Genomic DNA, 9,373 nt, shown 5'->3' with positions numbered 1-9,373 from the left:
GACAAGAGTCAGCTGCTCTGGGGCCCAGATGGGAAAACATGAGACCGAGAAGAGAAAGAGCTTCTCTCCACAAGTTTAGGGATGGTGTGGCTGATGCTCTTGTGAGCCCAGGAGAGAACAGCCTAGCTGAGATGAGACCCTGCCCTCTGCCAGGCTGCAGGGCAGGGACGTCAGCAAGGAGCTCCACCTGGAAAAACAGGAAAGGATGGATGGCAGGGAGCACCCTGCAGTTACCACCATGTCATAAGAGACTTGGAGGGAGGGCTGACTCTGCACCAGGCCGGTGGAGGCACAAACCTATGTAATGCAAGTGAACAGCACAATTTTTTTTTAACATCCCGTGATAGAGGAGTGCACTTTATTCCATGTTTTTATTGATGCATTATAGTTGGTCATAATGGTGGGATTTGTTGTTACATATTCATCCGTGCACACAATATAACAATAGAATTTGGCCAATATCATTCTTCAGTATTTCCCCTGTCCCTCCCTTCAACTCTACCAATGGCCCTTCGATTTTCATGAGACCTGCAGCCCCCCTTCTCCCCCCCCACCACCATCATCATCACCTTTTTGTTTTTTCTTTCTCCTCCCTAGCTTCCACGTACACGAGAAAACATGAAACATTTGATCTTCTGAGTTGTCTTGGTTCATTTAACATAATGGTCTCAAATTTAATCCATTTTCTTGAAAATGAATAATTTCATTTTTGTTTATGGATGAATAAAACTCTGTACATGTGTGCATATACACACATATATATATATATATACTTCACGTTTTCTTTATTCATTCATCCTTGATGGATCCCTCGCTGGTTCAATAGTTTGGCTATCGTGAATTGTGCTTATAATGTATGCATGTATTGCTATAGTAAGATGGCTTTAATTCTTTATGAAAAATACCAAGAGGTGGTATAGCCAGGACATATGGTTATTCCAATACCTAGTCTTTTGAGGAACCTCCATACTGAGTTTCAAGCAGTTGTACTAATTCCCATCAAGAGTATAAGACTTCCTTTTTGTCCACATTCTCTCCCAGCATGTATTATTTTTTGGTATTCTTGGCTACCATTCTCAACAGAGTAAGATGAAATCTCAGTGTAGTTTTGACTTGCATTTCCCTAATTGTTAATGATGTTAGTAGCATTAATTAACGTCTATTCCCACCAGTGCTGGTATAGAGATAAAACCTAATGTCACACAGGTTCTTATGTACATAAAACTTGTGGAAAGTTATACACAACCATATTCCAATCATGATATTAAGCAAAGTGATGCCTGAACTGGTAATAATAAGATTAAGGTCTGGTAGGTAGACAAGATAAGTAACAAAAAGAGGGTTGGGGGAACTGAGGGAGGCTGAAAGGGAGTTCAGCCAGGCTTCTTCTTCCTGCAGAAGTAGAGGATCTTGAGGAAAGCTCTTGGTGGAGGATCTGATCAGATGGAATCAAAGGAATCAACCCTGAGACTGGAGGCAGGCTGACATCAAGTAACTGGATAGAAACATCAAGAGCCAGATAAAAAAAGATACAACTCCTGAACTAAACAAAATTATTTCTACCACATGCATTTGGTTAAACAGGATTAAAACAAAAAGCATTTCAAATAGTACTCTGCCTCTATCCCCTTTCCCAGAAAAACAGCTGATGACAGCAGGCCTGCACCAATACGGGCCCAGACAGTTGGTAAGATAGCTCAGTACTCCCTACAGGTTGGTTAAGAGCTGCTGTTTCACATCCCTGGAGTGCTGCCCCCTAGAGTTTTCATCCATCACTGAAGGCTCTAAGCATGGCATTAGGGGACCTTTAGGACCCCCCAGCAATAAGAGCCAATTAACCCATGCTGAACCAGTTGGTAAGTATTTTGAACATTACTGTTATTAATATATTAATGTATATTCAGGTGTATCCTTACACATACCCCTTTTTTTTCTTTTAATACAAATGGGAGAAATGAATAAATGTTATTCTGCATTTTTCCTTTTTGTACTTACTTGGCCCAACTTTCAATGCATAACTAAATATAGATTGTATATTTCTTTTGGAGATAACATAATTTAGGTTATAGCTAAGATACCTAAGCTGAGAAATGGAGCAACGGAAGGAAACATGAGATTTTAGCACAACTCTGCAAGCTTTCCATTAGGGCCAGATGAACCTGGCCGAAGGAGACAGTGGAAATACTCTGAAAAACTGGAATGTGAGTATCACACCAGGGTGACCATGTCCTAAAGGCTTAGATGGAAGAAATAAGAGGTACAAGATAAACAAAATCTCCTTGAGTTCTCAGGAGGGACCTAAGTCTCCCAGATCCTGGACCATTAGCTCTCAAATTCAATTGTTACCCAGCATCAAGCCAGCCTTGAGTGGAAGCAAATTAAATTTGAAATTTCATTTACCTCATCAAATTCTTTCCAGTAAGTTTTTCCTCCATTCAAAACATATGTAACATACAATGAAATTCTTTATTTAAGAGCTAAAATACATTTCTCTGAAATGTCCCATTTCAACTCAATTTGATGAAGGGGATAGAGAATTTTGTTCATGAAGAGAATATGCTTATAAACTAAACTTGAACAAGATTTTTAAGCATTCTCTACACATCAAAAAATCAAGACTGGCTGGGTTGGCTGGGCATAGTGGTACAGGCCTATAATTCCATCAATTTGGGAGGCTGAGGCAGGAGAATTGCAAGTTTAAGGTCAGCCTGCAAAATTTAGTGAGATCTCATCTCAAAATAAAAAATAGCTGGGTGTGCATACCTGTAATTCCAGCAGCTTGGGAGGCTGAGGCAGGAAGGTTGCAAGTTTAAAGTCAGCCTCAGCAACTTAGCAAGGCCCTAAGCAACTTAGACCTGTATCAAAATAAAAAATAATAAAAGCTGGGGCCGGGCACGATGGCACATGCCTACAATCCCAGTGGCTCGGGAGGCTCAGGTAGGAGGATCACAAGTTCAAAGCTAGTCTTAGCAATTTAACAAGGTGCTAAGCATCTCAGTAAGACCCTGTCTCTAAATAAAATACAAAATAGGGCTGTGGATATGGATCAGTGGTTAAACATCCCTGGGTTCAATCCCTGGTACAAACATTAATAATAATAAACAAAAAATAAAAGGGTTGTGGATATAGCTCAGTGGTAAAGCATCCTGGATTTCATCCCCGGTTCATAAATAAATAAATAAATAGCCGAGTTAGAGTCACCTTTATCTTCAAAACCCAAAGAACCAATATGGGGCAGGGGGCTTAATTGCCTGTGTCTGATTTCTTAGTTTTTATGCATTTTTTTTTTCCCCGTGAACTGGGGGTTGGATCCAGGGCCTTGAGCTCGCTAGGCATCCCCAGTCCTTCCTTAATTTAAGATCAATGAGAAAAAGACGGATTGAAGATGTTAAAAACTCAAGATGTAAACTACGTAGATTTTTGGAGGAGGAGGAGGGCTGAGAAATATCATCTATTTGTTATTGATTCCTGATAGTCCCAGAAACTTCCAGTCAGGGTAAAGACTCATGAAGAAAAAAGCAATTTCTGCTGATCGACTGCCACCTGGTGGTGAATTTTTACATAGGCTGTTTGTTATAGGAGCAGCTTGGGAGTTTGGGGATGCTCTTAGAAGGCAAGCTCATTACTCTTTGAGATTTCTGAGGAACATGTGCAGTGTTGTCATAAGTAGAATATATCTCACTTGTGTTTCAAAAGTGCCGGTGTTCATGCAGGCAATAGCTGATATAGGCTGAACATCCTTCAAAAGGAAGATTTGTTTCTGTGATAATCTGAATATTGTCAAGCAAAATTAATATTAACTTTCTCTTCTGTTCACAACCTATGGCACCCTCATCATTTCCAGTACTCATAGTTAAACCAGACCTGCATTTTCAGTTTTTCTCTACTGTCCAAAGGTGACCAAACAGTGTATGTGACCCATTAGACACAAACATCAAGGGATGCAATTCAGGAAGCCTGGGTCACAAAGTCAGCGATGAGGAAATGTTCCCCAAATTGCCAGGAATTACTTCTTGTTATTGATTCCTGATAGTCCCAGAAAGTTCCAGTTGGGGAAAAGACTCATGAGGCAATATAATCTTCTGTGTCCTTGTGAGTTCCCTAGCTCCTCACTTGATACAACACCATCTCTCTGGGCCACCAAAGTTCCTACTGTTACATGAACACCAATCAACAGGGATGTCCCCTCCTCCATCAGCACTGAAGTCTACATTCAGGTCACAGAGCTGACACTGCCCTAGGTTACCCACATCCTTTCTGCTATTCATACTAATTCTACTATTTGTGGAGTGTAGGCACTCTGGGTGTCACATGGAACAGAACAGAAAAAACACACACACTAAGGCGTGGTGATCAAAAGGGAAAGCAGTGGGTGCTGGGGAGACCTGAACTGGGAGGATCTGAAGATAGGACCCTCTCATTTGAACCAGGATCTGAAGAAGGAGAAACAGAGAGATAAAGATCATCCTGGGAACACGGAAAAGCCCAGACCTTGGGAAGGACTTGAGGCCTCTGAGGAACTGAACAGAGGCCCAAATACTATAAACTAACTCCAGTGGAAAAGGACACCACAAAATGTCAGGAGTTTAGAACCTGCAGTCATAGTAGTCATAATAACCAAAAAATAGAAACAACTCAAATGTCCTTCACCTGAAGAATGGGTAAATATAATGTGGTCTCTCCAAACAGTCAGGTATTATTTGGCCACAAAAAGGAATGAAGTACTGTTTCCTGCTGTGCTGTATATGGGCAAACCTTGAAAACATTGTGCTACATGAGAAAAGCCAGCCATACACAGTGTAAGGTTCCATTGATTTGAAATGTCCAGAATAAGCAAATCTATAGCAGCAGAAAGATTAGAGTTTGCTCAGGGCTAAGGGTCGGCAGGGGGCCTAGAAAAGGGAGAGACTACTAAGGTTGTGTGGTTTTTGAGGAGGGTTGATGAAAATTTCTAAAACCAATTGTGACAATGGTTACATAATTCTGAATATACTGAACTATTGACCATTGAACTATTGTATACTTAAATAATAAACGGTACTTAAATTATACTTCAATAAAAGTATACTTAAATAGATGAATTGTACCTCAATTATACTTCAATAAAACTGTTATTAAAAAAAAAAAAAACTAGAGTCACAGACCCCAGGCTAAGAATTCCATGTATGGAAGCTCGTCTTTTTTGTTCAACTCATTGTTTTCCTTCAAGTCCTTTCTCCTTAGGAAACTGGTATGAGTCTCACATGGCTAAGCCAGGAGACAGGAGAGTATTGCTGCAAGACACTGCTGTTAGGACTGTCCCTCCCTGTGACTCCAGAGTTCTCTGAAACCAGCTTATGCACAGGACTTCCACCCCCTTAAGAAATGCCTCTTGATTGGGCTCATCCTCAGAAGACAGGCCCTGAAGGATAAGGGTTTTTGTCCCTGGGGCCAGCAATCAATTCAAATTCTATTTAGGACCTGAACCCTTCTCTGAGGATACTCCATCTTTTCCACCAGCCCCAAGGACACCCATATAAAGCAGAACTTCCGTGTGAAGTCTATGACCTGGTCACACGTTCTGTATAGAATAGAATAGAGTTGAATAGAAAGGAGTTGCTCGCCAATGGACAGGGCTTCTACTGTCTACAACAGATAGCAGCCCTTCAAGACCCAACTTAGGTCCCTTCCTTCATGAAGGTTCCAGTTTTCAGCTGACTAAATCCATTTCCTCTTTTCTGGTAAGGGTATCCCTACTAGAAATAAGGGGAAGAAATAAGTGCAAGAACATGTGTTGGGCTCCACCTGCTGTTCCACAGATGAAATAGTCTAATCAGTTTCAGCTCACTAGATCCCCAAGCTCTTCCCCCAGCCAGTGGAGGTCTTACTTCAATTGCAGCAAACAAAATCTGTCGTAGAACTACAATACACTTTCTTAAAACAAAGGAGAGTTGAAGGGAGTAAATATCTCCAAGTTTCACCTTCTCTGCCTGCAGGTAAACAGGCACTCAGCCCAGTACTGAGGGGAACATGAAGAAATAGAACACAGTGCTTGCCTTGAGTCCTTCACGGTGGAATGGGGGACAAGAAATATAAACATGAAAGATTAAGAACTGATGATTAGGGCTGGGCTATAGCTCAGTTGGTGGAGTGCTTGCCTTACTGCATGCATCAGGCCCTGGATTCAATCCCCAGCACCAAAAAAAAAAAAAAGAACTGATGATTAGATGATACTGGATAACCACAGAGGAAAGCTCACACTTATGAGGGAAGGGTCCCAGGGCTGCACCCCAGTTCTGAGCCCCCTGCTATCTATATCTATCTGTCCCTTTTAAGCCCTACTGACCTACCCATTGTCTGAGACTTAGGGGGGTTGTCACCCATTCCAGGAGGACTTTTCTCAAACATTCTACACATATACACACATGCGTGCGCGCGCAAGCGCGCGCGAGCGCCTCAGCCCAGATGTGATCCCACTCAGTGTTCTCATAATCTTTGCCCAAGTCTGTCTCTAACTTACCATATTTTTAAAGATCAATGTCTCCCCCATAATTCACACAATAGGCCCTGAGTTTGTCAGCACACAGAATGGACGCTGTGTGCACCTGCACCGCATTCTGGTGAGACTCTCCCTACCCCATACTGTCCTTTCCTTCTCTTTCCTTCCAGCTCTCCTTCCACAGATGTCAATCTATATCTCAGTCTGGAGGATGTCCCTGCTTTCCCCAGTTCCTTTCCCCAGTAAATCTCTTTTTTTTTTTTGAGAGAGAGAGAGAGAGAATTTTAATATTTATTTTTTAGTTATTGGCGGACACATCTTCGTTTGTATGTGGTGCTGAGGATCAAACCCGGGCCACATGCATGCCAGGCCAGCGCACTACCGCTTGAGCCACATCCCCAGCCCCCCAGTAAATCTCTTGCACATCTAATCCCATTTTAGCATCTACTTCTTAACAAATTCTAACACCTGGTTATAAGGAATTGCTTTATATTATATTTATATAAACAGTAGATCATTTAGGCATTTAGAATATGGGTTAATTGTTTGACAGTGTTGAGTCTAATACCTATACCTTTTAGGTACAGAAGGAAGGAGTCCTAAGTTGGGTCTTTTAAAAAGTCACTGACATTGTGTTGTTCAGATGATATTCTTATTGACATTATTAACAAATTAAAAAATAAAAACTATGTTACATCCTTAGGAAAAGTCATCTCATATAACCAGAACTTTTTCCCCTCCCTCTTTCCCTTTCTTCCTTCCACAGAATAGCATGCAGGAGTGATTAAAATTATAAACTCCTAGCCACTTGGGAGCGCTACCCGCTTGAGCCACATCCCCAGCCCTTTTTTTTTTTTTTAACAGAACTTTATTGGTCTATTAAGTGTCTTCAGTTTGTGAATATTTTCATTTCAATTATAGTTCATGAATTTTAGACCCTTTGCAAAGTTCCATTTAGTCTTAACGGGAGCATAAAATAAATAGAACTCAGGAATCAAACTTGAAGGGAAATTTACTTTCTGGGGATGTGATATGAAAGCTCTCTTTTTTGATACAAGGTAATTTCTCTTGAGATAGAGAAATCCGCTCTTCTTTAAAACGGAACACCCCACCGCTTATCTTTCAGGTGGTTGGAAAGTATCGGAGAGCTGTCAAAGTTACTTCAAGTTTTGTCTTGGAGGCATCCCTAGGTCATTAGGGTTTTGTCTGTAAGTCGAGTAATTTTGGAGAGGACACTAATCCTTTGGAGAGTTAGTGGTTTAGCTTAGGCTAGCCCGTGTTTTCCAATCTTGTCCACACCACACAGTATAAGGTTTTGGTAGGATACTAAGGTAAACATGCGCAGCAGACCGCGCCCAAGGGGCTCTCCATCCCGCTTATTCTTTCCAGTTGACACGCGACAGCCCTCACACTGAGGGTGAGCTGAAGGTCTCGCAGATTCTGCCTTTCAGATCTCGTAATCAGGTTTCGTCTTTAGCCTTTAAGAGAGCCACAAGGTAAAACGGAACCAGGCCACGCAGACACGCAGAAACCAAACCATCCTACTTGCCCAGTGCGCACTCCGCCGAATTTACCTACCTAAGCTCTTTAAACTTCTGTTTCTGTTCTGAGAAATAGAATGATGCCTCCTCATCTATAATATATGAACTTTCTCAAAAGTACCTACCACATGAGATTGCTTTATGAATTAAATTTAAATAGCTAGTAACCGTGCAGGCAGAGTAAGCACTGAATGTGGTACTTATAATTATTAGCAATTATCTCTGGTGCTGCATGCATGGAAAGAGCAATTATAATGCATTTAAAAGCACTTTGCAAACTAGAAATACTTTTGGAAATTTTATTTTTTCTAAATTAAATAATAAGCATCCATTCACATCAAGAAAAAGCTGAGGACTTGTTTATGGCTATGTTCCTCCTGATTTATGAATACAATGTCAAATATTAGAAAGTAGACTATAGGCTGCTCCAGTGGCTTCAAAGCCTGAAACTTTTTTGATTTACATAATTTTCAAAAGTTACAATCTTTTCTGACATACAATGATTACCTAAGATATTGAGTACATCAAAATATTTTTCTGTAACCTTAGACAATCATGATTAAGCTTTTGCGTTTTTACTCAATCACTAGGTGCTAGGCAACGCAACTAGACTACATGACTCCTGACCTATTATTCACTTCTAACTTTAAAGGATACCTATGATTATTTCATTAACCTTTAACTTTAAAGCATACTTATGATTATTGGTAAGCTTTCTTTTTAAATTTTTTTTTGTTTTAATTAGTTAAACATGACAGTACAATGACTTTTACTTCTAAACTAAAATCCCAGTAAAACACACTTAAAGTAGTGAAAGTCTATTATTTAAAAGCCTACTACTCTGAAGTGCCTCTAAAATATATCTATGTTAATTTTACATTATTCTATTTTAATTTCCAAGGTAATTTCCTTTTTTCATATGACCTATTCAACTGCTTTCTTTTTTCTTTTTCTTTTTCTTTTTTTTTTTTTTTAGAAAGAGAGAATTTTTTAATATTTATTTTTTAGTTTTCGGCGGACACAAAATCTTTGTTTGTATGTGGTGCTGAGGATCGAACCTGGGCCACACGCATGCCAGGCGAGCACTCTACTGCTTGAGCCACATCCCCAGCCCTCAACTGCTTTCTTAATCTTTTTTTTTTTTTTTTTTTTTTTTTTGTCTTTTTTGGAACTGGGGGTCAAACCCAGGGTTTTGCGAATGCAAGGCAGACACTTTGCCACTGAGCTACATCCCAGCCCTCAACTGCTTTCTTAAAGAACTTCCTTGATCCTTGGTCAAAGCACACCAATTCTTATGTCTTTGTAATCTTTAACTAAAGGGCAGGCTTTACACCTCAACCCATTTGTCATTTAT

Source organism: Marmota flaviventris, chromosome 12, assembly GCF_047511675.1.
Source record: "Marmota flaviventris isolate mMarFla1 chromosome 12, mMarFla1.hap1, whole genome shotgun sequence".
NCBI lineage: Eukaryota > Metazoa > Chordata > Mammalia > Rodentia > Sciuridae > Marmota > Marmota flaviventris.
Note: the sequence above shows the minus strand (reverse complement) of the source record.